The sequence below is a fragment of the Scophthalmus maximus genome, chromosome 6 (genome assembly GCF_022379125.1).
Source record: "Scophthalmus maximus strain ysfricsl-2021 chromosome 6, ASM2237912v1, whole genome shotgun sequence".
Classification (NCBI taxonomy): domain Eukaryota; kingdom Metazoa; phylum Chordata; class Actinopteri; order Pleuronectiformes; family Scophthalmidae; genus Scophthalmus; species Scophthalmus maximus.
In genome coordinates, this window is record NC_061520.1 from 4,404,387 (window position 1) to 4,419,775 (window position 15,389).

General features: G+C 44.3%; 1 long non-coding RNA gene across 19 annotated transcripts in view; it reads left to right on the forward strand.

Moving 5' to 3' along the window:
• Positions 1 to 3,964: 3,964 nt before the first annotated feature.
• The window catches only part of LOC118309831, a 37,835-nt gene continuing 26,410 nt past the window's right edge, over positions 3,965 to 15,389 (forward strand). For 4 of the 19 annotated variants that reach the window (XR_004793619.2, XR_007030886.1, XR_007030883.1 and 1 more), the window contains exons 1-2: positions 3,965 to 4,438; positions 13,334 to 13,487. This is a non-coding gene — a long non-coding RNA (uncharacterized LOC118309831). Of the gene's footprint in view, positions 4,439 to 4,552; positions 4,622 to 13,333; positions 13,488 to 15,389 lie in introns of all 19 variants that reach the window. The other 15 variants (XR_007030879.1, XR_007030882.1, XR_004793620.2 and 12 more) reach the window with 9 other exon arrangements.

Genomic DNA, 15,389 nt, shown 5'->3' on the forward strand with positions numbered 1-15,389 from the left:
CTACTCACTCTCTTAGTTTACTCACTATACAAACTATCATTTGCTATCAGATGTAAAATCAAAAAACACTCAGTTTACCCTTCAAAACAAATACCACCTATTTTATTAGTCCTGAAATAAATCGCCCCATCATGAAGCTCATAATGTTCAGTTTTTCAATTCCTGAACTGTTGCTTTAACTGTATGATCATGAGTTGTGCTTTTAAACGAATTTACTCCACACTCACTGATATAAATGGGCTCAACAAAATGATATGCATGAGAAAAAATTTATAAAATCACACTTCATTAGATTAAGAATTTATATTGTATAATTATGAGCAGCCGAGTGGGAAAAACTGTCCACGTAACTCTTAAAATTATTTTTTTTCATTTAGCCAGAGGAACAGATCAGAGCAGATAGAATAACTTCAACATCCATCTCTGACGAAAAGGTTTTATAAATAATAAGGTAGCAAATAACCATCTACGTGAAGCATACACTGCAATAAAGATAGAACAAAGATCTATAAAGATGATCAATGACTGTAAATAAAGATGGACGAAGCTCTGCACTTCCTCAAATGAAGCTAAAATATCTACAGGCGCCACCATCTTGCTCTTTTGTAGTTTAAAGAATGACAGAAATGCATGAAGAAAGCTGACTGGCATCCAGAGATAATAACTATATTCAGAGTTCCTCTAATCCCCCCACTTTCCCTCCTTTGCAAATTATCTTACATTTAACTTCACCGGCATTGAATGAAAGAAAAGCCAGTGTAGACGTGGAGTCAAAGTGTGTGAGACAGTAAAGTTGAGCGACAGAGAAAATGAAGTGAGAGGACGTGAAAAAAAGGGAAAACTAAAAGGTCAACTTGAGTTTTCTGCTCCGGTCGAGACCTGAACGTTTGATTCTGAGGAAATGAAATCAGCGCCGTCAGATTGATGCCGAACGTGAACAGTTAGAATAATGCTTCAGCGGTGAGTTATGAGACGCAGACGCGACTGAGTGAGGTAACGTCAGGTCTGGCTAGGGCTATTTCCTCGGCAGCCAAGATGTTGAACTCCCTGTGTGACCTCACCTGACACAGACACACGCACACGCACGCACGCTCAAAGTGCTTCACAAAGTGCTTCACAAAGTGCTTCACAAACTGATTTTCTGCTGATTATTATGTATTGTATTACTGTGTTGTTGTGTCGGTGTGTGATGTTGTCTGTCCATGGATAGACAACATGCATAAGAGTAACTATTTGGTAAATTGTCTGTTCACCAACTGTGTCTGTGGCTTGTGCATTTGTGTGTCGTGTGCGCTCATTTGTGTGTGTGTTGTGTGCGTGTGTGTGTGTTTGTATTAATAAAGGGTGATAAATGGTGGACTGAGAGGAAGTGTTGGATTCCTGCTCGGCTCCTGTTCCTGTGAGAAACCTCGCTAAAGAAAGCAGACATAAATAATGGCTGCCACCCGCCATCCTGCCCGCAATACTACACTGTGTGTGTGTGTGTGTGTGTGTGTGTGTGTGTGTGTGTGTGTGTGTGTGTGTGTGTGTGTGTGTGCTCACCTTCAACAGTATCCCGTAGGAGAGAAAGTGCAAATAAAACAAAGGTCATGGATGTCGTCACACACACACACACACACACACACACACACACACACACACACACACACACACACACACACACACTGGTGGAAGACGTTGGGATGTTAAGATGAGAAGGGTAAGGAATCCTTAACCTAAACTCAGACAGAGTTGACAAGTCAAGCGCACACACCGCAGGGACTGAATTAATTGTTACAGGCGCTAACGTAGCCAAAAGGGATAGGCCTAGTTTATAGAAACAGTAGTCCAGTAAAAGGGTTTTACATCGTTAAACACAAAATGTTGTGAGATATTCTATTTGACAATGTCTTCTACTTATGTTAAATAACAACAAAGAGTTATCCAGGTAGCATTGTGTTCAAATGTCTTGGGATGTGAATGTAATGTTGGCAAACACGGTGATGATGGTTAGAAGAGAAAAAAGGGGGGGTGTAAAGAGAGAAAGAGAGAATATCCATCATTTGAAAATGTCCATGAAGGGATTTGAACACAGCAAAAATGGACATGGCGTTAAAAGCTGCTTGAGTTTCAATTCTGCATCTCATGCAGAACATTCATTGACACATCCAAGCAAAATAAATCAGTTTATTGCCGAACTCTGTCCGTGCAGCCCCGTGGTTGGTCCCCTGCAATAACATCTACTGCACATGTGGACGGTGAGTAATAACACTTAGCAGCGGCACGAGCACAGAAATCCACAGTGGTGACGGAGGCTGCCAAACGTGATGCAACAGGACTAAAATGCAGATTAAAAAAAATGACCTAGCTCAAAAACTTTCCAGAAATTTACATTAATCACCTTCAAACCAAGTCAAGATGGATGCCAAATAAAACTAACTGACTAATAATAATAAATAAATGTCTGGCAAGGTCGGTCGACCTTGTCCTGCATCATGCTGCATCTTCACAACCTGCCGACACATGTTGTCGCACTTGTTTCAGTTTCGTAGCCAAAATGAAAGAAATCAGAAAAAAAGAGAGAAGAGAAGAAAAGGAAAAAGAAAACAAGGAGAAGTGGATGAGAACTTCACAGGATGGATGAGCGCTAAAAAGGGTGCAAAAAAAAAAAAAGGACATGGAAATATAAGAGGCGAGGAGAGTGTGTGTGAGTGTGTGATGACAGAGCGGCTCTCCTGCTAAGACAGCCTGATTTCCCCAGTGTTTAAATGGTGGGGCTAAAACAACAGCAGGAATGACACGTTTAAGCCGTAGGTTATGCTAACACTCCACCTCACTCTCTCTTTCTGTTTCTCTTTCACTCTCCTCCATCCTCCTCCTCCTCCTCCTCCTCCTCCTCCTGCAGTCCCTGGCTCTTCCTTCCTTCGCCCCCCTGGCTAATGTTACCACTAACACCTACTGACGCAGGACAGGGTACCAGCCTGCTGTACAAACTGATGATCTAACCACCACAGCTGCTCTGTGTGTGTGTGTGTGTGTGTGTGTGCGTGTGTGTGTGTGTGTGTGTGTGTGTGAGAGAGAGAGAGAGCGTGATCAGGCATGTCCATGTTTTGCGCGTGTCTGTGTGCAGGGCGCATGAAACATAATATACCTTCTTTTATTTATAAAAGCAGAAAAGAGTCCTTTGGTGCGGGACAGTGTGTTTCTCTGAGATCATCATGGCTAATTAAACTTGTGAGTGCGGTACTTTAATCAGGGCGTCCGCAGATCCTTAGAAAGTCTTTACAATTTTTGGCCTTAAAAGTTCTTCAACTGCTCCGGGTTGTGCTGGTGGCTGGACACAGGAGCAGAGGCACGGGTAGGTTTTAAAAGTTTTTAACGGGAAGTTCCTGAACAGAATTAATGAATCAACACAGAAGCTTTGTCTCAATTCAGGGCTCGCATCCTTTCGGAGGCTGCATTTGAAGACCGACTGCGTCGCAGCAGCGCGACTAGGCCGAACGCGGCCGAGAAATGTGTCCTTCCCCTCTCAGGGAACTCCTCGTGCCAACGACACTGGGGTCAAAGCTAGTTAGTTATAGATATGCGGGCGACTGAGCTGCAGTAAGCGCAGTGGCACAGAGTAGCAAATGATGCAACCGTAAGGGCGGGGCAAGATTTTGATGCCAATAGGAAATCGTCCAAAGACCAGATTTTCTTAAATGTATTCAGCCTTTTGGTCTCTAAAGGCCGCATTCTCAGAGTCCCAGGTCCGGAGAGGGAAGATGATCCAATACGGTTTCATAATAAGAGCGTAACCCCTTTATATTGTTCATCAACCCCTAGGATGATTGATTGATTTTTACCATGTTTGCAGTTCTGTAATGTGCAATCCAGTGGTTAAATGCGTGTGTAACCATTTACACGGGGAGTAGTGTAAATTACTACGACAAGGAATGTAACCTAAACATGAAACCTAACCGCGTTAATCTCACGTACTACAGTGCTGTGTGTCGTATTCTACCTTTCTATTGGTCAGTCGTAAAGCAACGTCAAGTTCTTTGGTAACTGATTGGCCAGGGGGCGGGACAACAACAACAACTACGTACGGGGAGATCAGACCGTACGTGGGCTCTTGAGGCGACGCTGCTTCGTGAACTCTCGACTGGAAGATGAAGAGAAAACTACGATAATTTCATCGGCATGAAAAGTGTTATCCACTGTTGAAGTGCGTCGAGTATTATGGACAGTACAAAGCAGTGAATTACAGTCCGTGACATGTTGAGTAATTACCTAAGAAAAAGTGTGTTTTGGCTATGCTACTAGCACGCTAAGCTACTAGCACGCTAAGCTAGCGCTTTTCAGCACGAGTACTCACCGCCAGCTAGGGTTAGCTATCAGCCCGACGACGACGACCCAGAGGAAACCAGCTAGCACCAATGGGGGCTGACCAGGAAAAACTCAGCTGGACCAAGGACTGGTAAGAGATCAAGACAGAGATTCAAATTTTAATTTTTTTTAGAAAAAAAAGTGTTGGCCTACAAAATATATTCAATGTAATTTGTTTCCCAAATCACTGAACTGTCCTTTTCAGGGGAATGGCATTTCCACGTGCCAACGTGTTTGGGGGCGGTTGAAGCATGAATAGAAGATTGATTTCAAGGTAGTAAAGAATAAAAAATGATATCGCCTACGTGCGCGTGTGCCAGTGTTTCCTGGTGGTGCTGTAAATTCACCTGTGGCAACTGATGCCGGCGCTGATCTGTCATAGTCACGTCAGGGTTCGTGCGGGGCAAGAGAAAAACCAGAAAGCTGATTTATCCTCCAGGTTCTTAAATTAAATTCTAACTTTTTTTCTAACTAAACTATATTATATATTATATTATGTATCTGTAATTGTTTTATTAGATTTCTTGCGAAAACATCTTGCGACACCCCCTTGACTTTAAGTTCCTATAGATTGGGTCAAGCTTGTAATAAATTGGAGCCTACGTTTCCCACAATGCAACCGACCAAGCGTAGAGCTGCAGGTCCCTCCGGAGCTCCTGCGTGAAACCTTTTTACAAAAACCCCAAAGATGCCCCTCAACCTTGGCAGTCGGCCATGAATTCCAAATCAGGGTTATAATCGTCTCTTTATATCATGTATTTCATATAGCACCCCCCCCCCCCAGCACTGGCCTGGCTGCAGCTGGCCTGATATTTTATCCTCTGTGAGCACTTAGTTAGGAAAACACTGGCCAGAGGAAACATGAGAAGGTTTGGAGCAGCAGACAGGTAGAGACGGTAATGTGCCGACAGTACGGCCTGGAAACGCTTCCATCTGCGTGATGAGCGAGAGGGGTGAGGAGGGAGGGAGGGAGAGAGAGAGAGAGAGAGATGTGGCCTTGAGGTGAAGGAATGACCGAGAGGAGTGAGGAGGCAATGAAGTTAAGTTCTATGTTTCACTTAAGTGTTTCCTGGCAATACTGTGTGTGTGTGTGCCCCCTCAAACCTCCCTATGACATTAAGACTACAGTATTCCTACTGTATTCCTATGAGTTGGTCCTTTCATGTTCAAATGGCTGCAGTTTTCAGGGTTAAGATCAGAAAACAGTTTGAGGTGAAGCTCGAGGTACATGTCGGGGGTAACGCACGCAGGTGTGATGGCTGAGGCCCGTTCAGGCGTTTGCGTTGCGCCCCCACAAACCTCGGCCAATCACATTAAAACGGACGTTTTGGTCACACAGACCCCATGTAACGAGCCTCACGAAAATTTGTGGCGAACTCCAGCTTCAGCTTTTTGGTTCCTCGTTGGAGAAATTGACGCCGCACAATTCATCCCAGGAGCGATATTTAACGTGACGCGACACGCACGAACGTAAAGGATTAAATCCGAAGGAGAAGTAGTAGAAGAAGAAGAAGAGTATGAATATGACCCATAAGTGACGTAGGACATCATGTAAGTTACCCTAACATATGAATCATTTACATCTGATGTCACACAGTGGTAAAACATGCTGTATCGAGCCGATGCATTTTTTGTAGTCCATCTTCGGAAATTTGTAGTGTCACCACGACAGATGCACGCCAATAACATTTGCCGTTGCATGATGACGTAGTTTAGTGAAAGTTGAGTCGGATTCTCTGAGCAGCGCTGTCAGCTTTTCCTAAGTCCTATGGATTCTCCTTAACATCCTTCCCTTGACCTCATGACGTTTTCCACATTGAGGTTAAGGAATAGTAGATAGGAAAAGACGATAGGAAGGACAATCCGAATCCACCCAAGATCGAGGAAACTACCCAGGTTAAGTGACGCAGACGTTTTATCAAATAAAAACCTTTCTTTCTCGTGCTCGTGCTCTTGCTGCTCCATAGCGCCCACTATAGTGTCGGATTGCAATAGCAACTCCCTAATGGACGAGGTCGCAACTTTGCTCTCCGTACGTATTGATGATGGAAAGCTTGTTTACATTTATCAATTAAACTTACAGCATTTCCACTTCAATTGTTTTAGGTGCAAAGGTGCAGGTACATGTATATCAGACTGAACTGTTTGAGAGTCCTCACAACTATCGAAGTACAAAAGTGCATACGTGTGCTGCATTTGCTCGGTGTGGCATCCGATGCCTCTGGCTCAGATGCGCCTCGGCTCAGGCCAACGTACACTTTCGCGTTTCGTAAGAGGTGGAGTTGGGAGAGAAGGGCTTGATTTGATATTTGCGACTCCAGGACACCCCTCGAATCTCAGAGATGTCAATCGTGCAGGAATGGAGAGAAGCGCTCAAGAGACGCCTCCGGTGAACCTTTTTTTGTACATTAGAATACATTTTCAGCAGTTTGTCTTGGCCTTTGGTTTTGTTGTAACATATTCGCGTGTGTCTGTGTGTGTGTGTGTGTGTGTGAGAGACAATGGCTGCTGTTGATTACAGTGGAATAACAGAAATAGTAAAAGCAGAGCTCGGATGTCCCGCTGGGCCGAGGTGAAAGTCATGAACACAGCTCCAGCTGTCGTCACCTGAGACGACTTTACAAAAAAACTTTTTTTTAAAAACCCTGAACACTGAACTCTGAAAACCATCTGGGGTTGTTTAAATTACAGTGTGGTAGAAACTTATTACAACTTCATCATGAAACTTAGATATTAATTCTTTGGTTCAAAAAAGTCAAAATTCTTTGATTTCAGCTTCTTAAATGTGAATATTTTCTGGTTTCCTTGCTCCTCTATGACAGTAAACAAAATATCTTTGGTGCATGGACAAAACAAAACATCATCTTGGGTTTTGGAAAACAAGATCAACATTTTTAAAAATGTTATGACATTTTAACAACTAATCGATTAATCGAGAAAATAATAGACAGATGAATTGATAATGAAAAGAATCGTTAGTTGCAGCCAGTGTCAGTGGAGCAGTGATGGTGGAGTGGAGCTGCAGTATCGAGGTCCGGCCCACACACATGCTCGACCAATTGCAATTCAGTCTCAGCTCTCAATTCTGACATTTCAACCCCTGTTGAGATAGATGTGTTGCTTAATGATGGGTGGACAGTTGGTGCCTGACTTTAGATATAAAACTTAAACCTTCTTCTCCAACCTTTCAGTCGCGCCCCACCACGTTTTCACCCGCCACCTCCATCAGCATCTGGGTTGTCACGGCGACCACGACCAAAACAAAAGTTCACATGTTAATCAAGTGTAACTGAAGTTTTCCATTCGTGGCATTTTTTACGACTCCAGGTCATCGCAGATTTTGTTTTTCTTTCTTGAAGTTGGAAGTGTGTCGGCCAGATTTGCCACAGCCGCCGCCTCCCGATCTCTTTGTTTCTGAGCCCCAAACTACAGATGCTATTGGTTCCCAGGAGTATTTACCATGGACACACACACACACACACACACACACACAGCTTGCGTGTTTTGTGTTTGTTTTGGCTGCTTTTCCGTTGTGGCTATAATCAGGGGCGTCTTTGACATGTCACAGTTTCCCCACCTAGGCATGACCTGCCCTCAGCCAGGAAACACTGAACAAACCAACTGTGCCCAAAGACTGTGTGTGCGTGCGTGCGTGCGTGTGTGTGTGCATGTGCGTGCGTGCGTGCATGTGCGTGCGTGCGTGCGTGTGTGTGTGTGAGAGAGAGGGAGAGAGAGAGAGAGCTAGACTGAAAGGGAGGAAAGTGGGTTTTTTGTGTACAAGGTGTGTAAAAACATATTAGGTGTTTGTCTGGGTAACGAACATGTACATGTATGTGCAGTACAGCTGTCAACATGGCTTTCATATTTTCAGTGTGCAGCTCTGACAGTCGCCTGTCGCTCGGCCTCACAGCTGCCAGGCATTTGTTCCGAAGACGTGAGGAGGACATTAAAAACAGGATGAATACACACAACAATAACTAACCAGAAATCAAACGGACAAACAGCAGAACACAGTTAAAAAACAGTAACATTCAAGATCAGAGTCGTTTGTGATCATGGATTTTAAAGTGTGTGTTGCAAGAGGGTCTATTTTTATAGCATCAAGAAACTAATCAAAACCAAACATTTATTTAACGTCAACTTTGATTTTCTTTTATTTTTTTTACGTTTGGTCCATATCCCAACTGCTAACATGGTGGAGGAGGTGGGGTTCATGACCTACACTGCAGCCGGCCACCAGGGGGCGACCCCAGATGATTCAGCTTCTCAATTTAGGAGCTGCTAGTCGTCCATCTTTATATACTCTCTGTGATTTGCGCGCACACACACACACACACACACACACACACACACACACACACACACACACACACACACACACACACCTGCCTGTCTTGTGGTCAAACACCAGCTCCTTATTGAGGAAAGAAGATAACAATGTAAATCACGTTCAAACTAAAAACAGAATTAATTATTATAGTTAAAAGAAGAACATCCAGTGAAACGGAGGGAACAGTAAAACAACATGTGTGTAAGAATACATGATGATTTACAGTCACACACATGCAACCTGATCAGTCGCGGCCATGAGCTCCAGGTGTTTTCATGGTTTTCGATGAATCTTTAGCAGAAAGACTCTTTTATCGTTTTATTTTTTATTGATCTATAAATGGAGCTCTACAACTCTAACCAAACAAACGGTCTGGATGTGAATAACTGCCTCCCCACACAATCTCCTGAATTTCCTCATTAATTACTTTTGTTAAAATATTACGTTTTTATATCACAATAAACATTTAATAACCATATCAACATGAACAATGTGATTAGAAAGTTAGAGCAATAACTCACTAAAGAGCAAACTAGGAAGAAGTGAAACTGTGAACGAGGGAGTTTGTGTTGGTGTTGTTGACTCGTTGGAATGAGAGAATGAAGTGAGGGAGGAAGAAAGAGGAAGGAGATGGATTGGGGGAGGGAGGGAGGACAAGCCAACAGGTTGATCAGTTGAGCCAGAAACAAACACGCACACACGTACACCAATACACAGCACGAACACATTGTGCACACTCACCCAGGTCACAATGACTAAACCACAATGACTAAACCACGTCTTGACAGAATGATTTCATTCTCACAAAACCACAACTTTATTTCTTAAACATTCATTCATTCATTCATCGTCTACCGCTTTATCCTATCTTATCTTAAACATGATTTATTTTATTTGTCGTGACTCAAATCTCAACACTAACACTCGTTGTTGTTGGTTCCATCTAATTTGTTCCTTTGAAGACAGATGTGAGACAAGTATTAATACATTTCTTCTTCTGATTTCACCTGCAGACACGCCTCTCGTTGACAGTAAAATGTTTGAGCCTCAGGTTCTCTGGATCTTTGGGAGCAGAGCTGTGGGTCTCGCATCACGTCGGGCGTTTGGCAGGGGTTTGAGCGGAGCCTTATCCTCATTTCCTTCCTGCCCTGCCTCCCTCGGCTCAGACACATACTTCTTCTCTTGTTATTCAGTTGTCAGTTTTCTCTCTCAGTCTGAGTGTGACACGTCGTCTTCACACTGAAACAGTCTGTTGTCGTGGCGGCCACCTCAAGACCGAGCCGTCAAGACAATGGAGTTGTTTTAGTTTTGTGTGTGTGTGTGTGTGTGTGTGTGTGTGTGTGTGTGTGTGTGTGTGTGTGTGTGTGTGTGTGTGTGTGTGTGTGTGTGTGTGTGTGTGTGTGTGTGTGTGTGTGTGTGTGTGTGTGTGTGTGTGTGTGTGTGTGTTTTGGGGGTCATGGCATGGCACCGCCGAGTGGCCCGTTGTTTGCTTGGCATTTTATTGCAGCAGCCTGGTTTTCATTGACGGTCCCATCAGACTCTTTACGCTGCAGCAGCTTTCTGCTCGTGAACACGAGGCTCCAGCTGCTCAGCACTTTTACGAACGATCGACACTCGGCGCTCCGACGAAAGCTGTGCGGCCGCCTCTTTTACACGCCACCTCAACTTCCAGGAGGAGGAGTGACGGACCGCTGAGTGTTTTGAGTGTTTGTGACAACAAGTTGGTAGATGGACTGGATTTATGTAGCGCTCTTTTAGTCTTATTGAGGGATAGAGAGTTCACACTGCACGATATGAAGCCAGATTTTCAGCTTGCCGACAAATTCTGAAGTTGCAGCAAGTCGGAGGAAAATCAGCCTGAAATCGGGGATCGCAAATCTACACTCGATTGCTATGTGTGAACTACCAACGACGCGATCAAAGTGACTCGCCGACGTCTTTCAGATATCTAGTAGGCTAAATATCTGGACGCGTCGGGGAACCAGCGTGGAACCATCTCCTGCAGCGTGAGCTGTGATGTGACAGGCAGTGAGTGTGTCAACCTGGAAACCCGGAGGAGGAACTGTAGCACAACAACACTTTTCACCCATATTCTCTTCCTTTGCCGTGTTTGAGGAAAAAAGAAAATCATCGCGTGGGGCTTGTTTCTGTCATGTTGTGATGTTTTCACCACAACATATGATGAGCGTATCCTCGAGTGGAACCACATTTACATTTCATTCCGTCGGCTCAACTACTTCCTGTTTCTGACCTGTCAACATAAAGAGCATCCTGCAACATGTTGAACACAGCTTCTTTTTGACGTCCATCGTGAAAGTGACAAACAATTCCTGTTTTGCGCGTGTATCGCTTATTTTTTCCTGTGTCACTTCTGGCATGTGTTTTTGTGACAAAACGTACTTTGGAGACATTTCTCTCCTGGTGAAGGATCGTCAGTGTTTCCCTACCATTGAATTGGGAGGGCGCGTCCCCCCCCAACGGGAGACCCCGCCGTTTTTTTTATTTTGCATTTAATGTCAAGCAGAAGTCATTTCAGGTCACTTTCCTTATACAACTTATTCCTCATTCCTGTATGAAAGATTGTGGATGAAACTTCACAGGATTTGTGAACCCTAACGAGCCCTAACCCCCCCAGTAAACCTAGGAGAAACACTCATCGTGAAGTGTGTGAAACCCCCTGTCGCAGATGAGTCGCGTAGTCTCAACGGCACAACGACTGAAAGCCTCACGATTACAAACAACACGTGTAGTATGAACGGTACAGAGATCTGCACACTTTGAAAATCGTGTAGTGCCCAAGCATACTTCGGGCAACTGGGGGGTTGAACCACCTACCTTCCGGTTAGCGGACGACCCTCTCAAACTCATTAACCTGACACAGCAGATGGTTTGCCACCAGAAAGTATTGTTTGGAAAATTCATACAAAAACCTCAAACACGTTGTTTCTCTTGAAGAGGATGACAACAGACACCGACTGATTCGATATATTCACCTGCGTGAGGAACCATGAGTGGTTAAATGGACCTTTAACTACGTCATAGTGGATGTTCATTGGTCCAAATCTGCATCTTACATGAGTCCAGGCTGGACCTGTTCAGCCCTGTAGTGGAAAATATTAACGGGTTGGTCACTGTGTGTGTGTGTGTGTGTGATTATTTGGGTATATGTGTTTATTTGGATATGTGTGTGCGTGCATGCTTGTGTGCGTGCGTAGGCTTGAGAAGTTTGCGCTCATCATACATTGTCAGTCATGTGTTTGGTTAATATTTTCCACTGGTTGCAGTTAGGGAGCAAATAACCTGTTAAAACATACAAGCGTGCACATACACGCATGCACACGCACACACACACACACACACACACACAGAGTTGATTTACAGGGGGTGTTAAGTATGACTAATGGCGTCGTTTGTTTTGCTGTCATGTTATTTCCCTGCAGAGCTGTGGAAATATCTGGCACGTCACCTATTAGAGCTGATAATGACTTCATCCCTCACAGCTTCTCTGCGTGTGTGTGCACGTGTGTGCGCGCGCAGGAGTACAAGAGGGGGAGCAAGAGAGTCTGTTTGCGTAAGAGACAGATGAAGAAGCTGATGCGGCATAATATTTGTTTTCATTCAGTCATGATGAAAATGAGGATTAAAATGATCTCCTTTACATTTTTTGCAACCAGGAAGTCCTTTTTTATGTGGACGGGGTGTGTTTTCACCCCCATCCATTTGCTTGTTTGTCTGTTTGTTTTTTACATTTGGCTGCCATCTTCTTCTATTCTTCTTCTTCTCACATCATCACTTCATCACATTCACATATACTATGTATGAAATGTCGTCTGTTTATGGCTAAAGAGCCTAAGACATCGAACTCTGCGGGACAATAAAGTTAATGCTGAATATTGAACAAACGTCAGTAAACATTTTCCTCAAGAGTTTATGGTTCAATCTCTAGTTTGAAGTCCAAAATGGAAGAGAAGGCACAGTTTACATTGGAGTGTCCAATCAGTGGACGAGATCTGTCAGGCCCACCCCATTCCCCCGTCTGGTTGCAAAAAAACAAACCAAGATGGTGCCGGTCAAAATGCAAAACTTGAGTCTTTAAAACAGCAGCTCACAAACCAACGGGCGACGTCACGGTGGGTTGATACTTGGTCGGGACTGACGACGTTTCTCCCCCCCCCCCCCAATTCAGTAGATTAAATCTTAAATATACATCACACACACACACACACATATACACACACATGCAGTAGAACTGCTCAGCCACAGTTGCAGCCGCAGTCAAACTGACTGATGGGTCATTTCCAGGCCAAGAGTTGTGTCACTCTGCAAACAGCTCGAGCATCATGGCAGCGTCGGACCAGATGATGCAGTCGATGTGACACACACACACACGTTCAAACCGTGGGGCAGTGAGAGGCTACGTTCAGTAGTTTTCCTCATGGTCTGGTGATTATGGTCAACGTTGAGCTGTGAACAGACGAGAGCGGCGTTTAAATCCCCTGCAGGCAATAAATATCACACTTTCCTCCATTTGTCCCCAACAATTATATACTGTGTGTGTATATGCTCCTGCATGTCACCAAGTTGTTTGCTTTTCCAAATGTCTATATTTTTTGATGTGTGATATGTTGTTTGTGTGTGTGTTTCCCCACTGTACAGAGGTTGAGGAGGAAACCGTCGGTGGCAGGTATAAAATGTGGGGGAGTGCGACGGAGATGAGGTCGTCCGTCGAGGGGAAGGAGTTTGTGAGTGAGAGAAAAGAGAAACCTCATCCAGCTCATTGTGGAGAGCCTGTCAGGATTTATTAGGCAAGGTAAGCACACCGAGGCCCCCCGCCTGTCGTAAAAGACACACACACACACACACACACACACACACACACACACACACACACACACACACACACACACACACACACACACACACACACACACACACACAGAGAGAGAGCGGAGTCATAAAGCAGCTCCAGATAACTTACGCTGAGTACAGGGACTCAATGACATCATGACAGCTACAGGGCAGCGCTGCCTTTTCCATGTTTTCCTTTTGCCGGAGTGAAAGTTTACCCTCTTCACAGGGAAAGCTGAGGAGGAGGATGAGGGTGGAGCAGAACTCTTAAGTGGGGGGGGGGGGGGGTGGTTTGAAGGGCAAAGGAGGTGAGACGGGTTGACGAGAAAGAAGAAGAGGGGAAAGATAGAAGAGCAGAGAGACGAGGTTACCGCTCAGACTGGGCTGAAGACTTATATCGTTGGTGTTGGCGTGAGGCAGGTTTTCTCTACAGACCTACTTTAGGACTGGGTAAAGCGAGAGTGTCTGTCCGTATGCCCGCCACATTAGGAGGATTTCGATATTTGTTGATGTATTATATGTGTTTGTTTTTAAAAGATATATAAAATAAAACATGATCCAGATCTAAGTTTAAAAAGTAGAACCCGATAAATTACTGTGTAATTAATGATTGTTAATTACCTCCTCCCCTGTCCGTTTGTTTGTTTGTCAGCAAGATTATGCAAATTCTTCTAAAACAGATTTACATGAAACTTGGTGAAAGGACGGGACAGCAAAGAATCCATAAATTTTTTGTGTGGATCCGGACAAAGGGACAGATTCCAGGAATTTTAAAAAATCTCTTTCTTAAACATTGTGAGATAGGATTTTTTTTCACATTTTCAATGATTTTCCAGAGAATAATTCATGGATCTTGATGAAAACAATCAGACATGTTCAGTGGACCGACCTCTATGAGTGTGAGAGATGTGGTGCAGATTGATTAAACTTAAGGACTGATGGGCCTTGGCAGAGCTGTGAGCTCTGACTGTTTTATTTTCCTACCTGAATTAAAGGATCTGGACACTTTTGGCCAAAAATGTATTTTAAAAATGAACGCGCTGCCAGTTAATCAATACTGAAACAACAAACACGGAGGACGATCGAAGCTTTGACACGGAGAGAGAAAAGTGAGAAGGCAGCAAAGAGAGAGAGAGAGAGAGACGGATTTACCGTGTGTGATTTATTAAAGGAGAAATTCAGGCTGAATGACAGAGAAGTGGAAGTGAAACAGACGCAGAAGCTCGTATCGTTTTTTATTGAAGCTGGATACAAACGTCCACAGTTTGTGTTCGCGTAACGAGCCCGTGAGACCCCCTCAAGCTGTCAACACTCGGCTCATATTAACTCTCTCGCCTCGCTGCTCGGCTTCCCACAGGCTGCTGACGTTCACCCGCTGCCAGTGTACGGCGGGTCATCAGCGGCGAGCCAATATTGGTTCTGTGCACTTGGGAAATTGCGGCGGCAGGTTTGTGGGTTTGGCCGTTTTTGCGACCATCGGTCCTCTCTGAGGGACAGTGTCGACGTCACAATGACGAGGCACGAGAAGCGTCGCTCTGACTTGAGTTTTCCCGGATTTCAAGATGATATTTTGGATTTTAATTTGACAAAGAGCAGAGAGAGAGACGGGAGCATGAAGGACGCTGACACTCATGGCCAGAGGAAGAGAAACGTTAGCAGACTGTGAAAGAGAAAAATACAAAACGAAGATGCGTGCCGAATCTTTTGTTTCAGCGTCACAACATCAGAGAAAAGAGCAGCAATGATCATGTTGTTTCTTTTCCAAGGGACAAAAAAAACCATCCACAATGGTGTTGGATGAATACAAGCCTCCACTTCAAAAAATATCAATATTTATCTTTAAAGTCCAGTCCAAAACATTCTG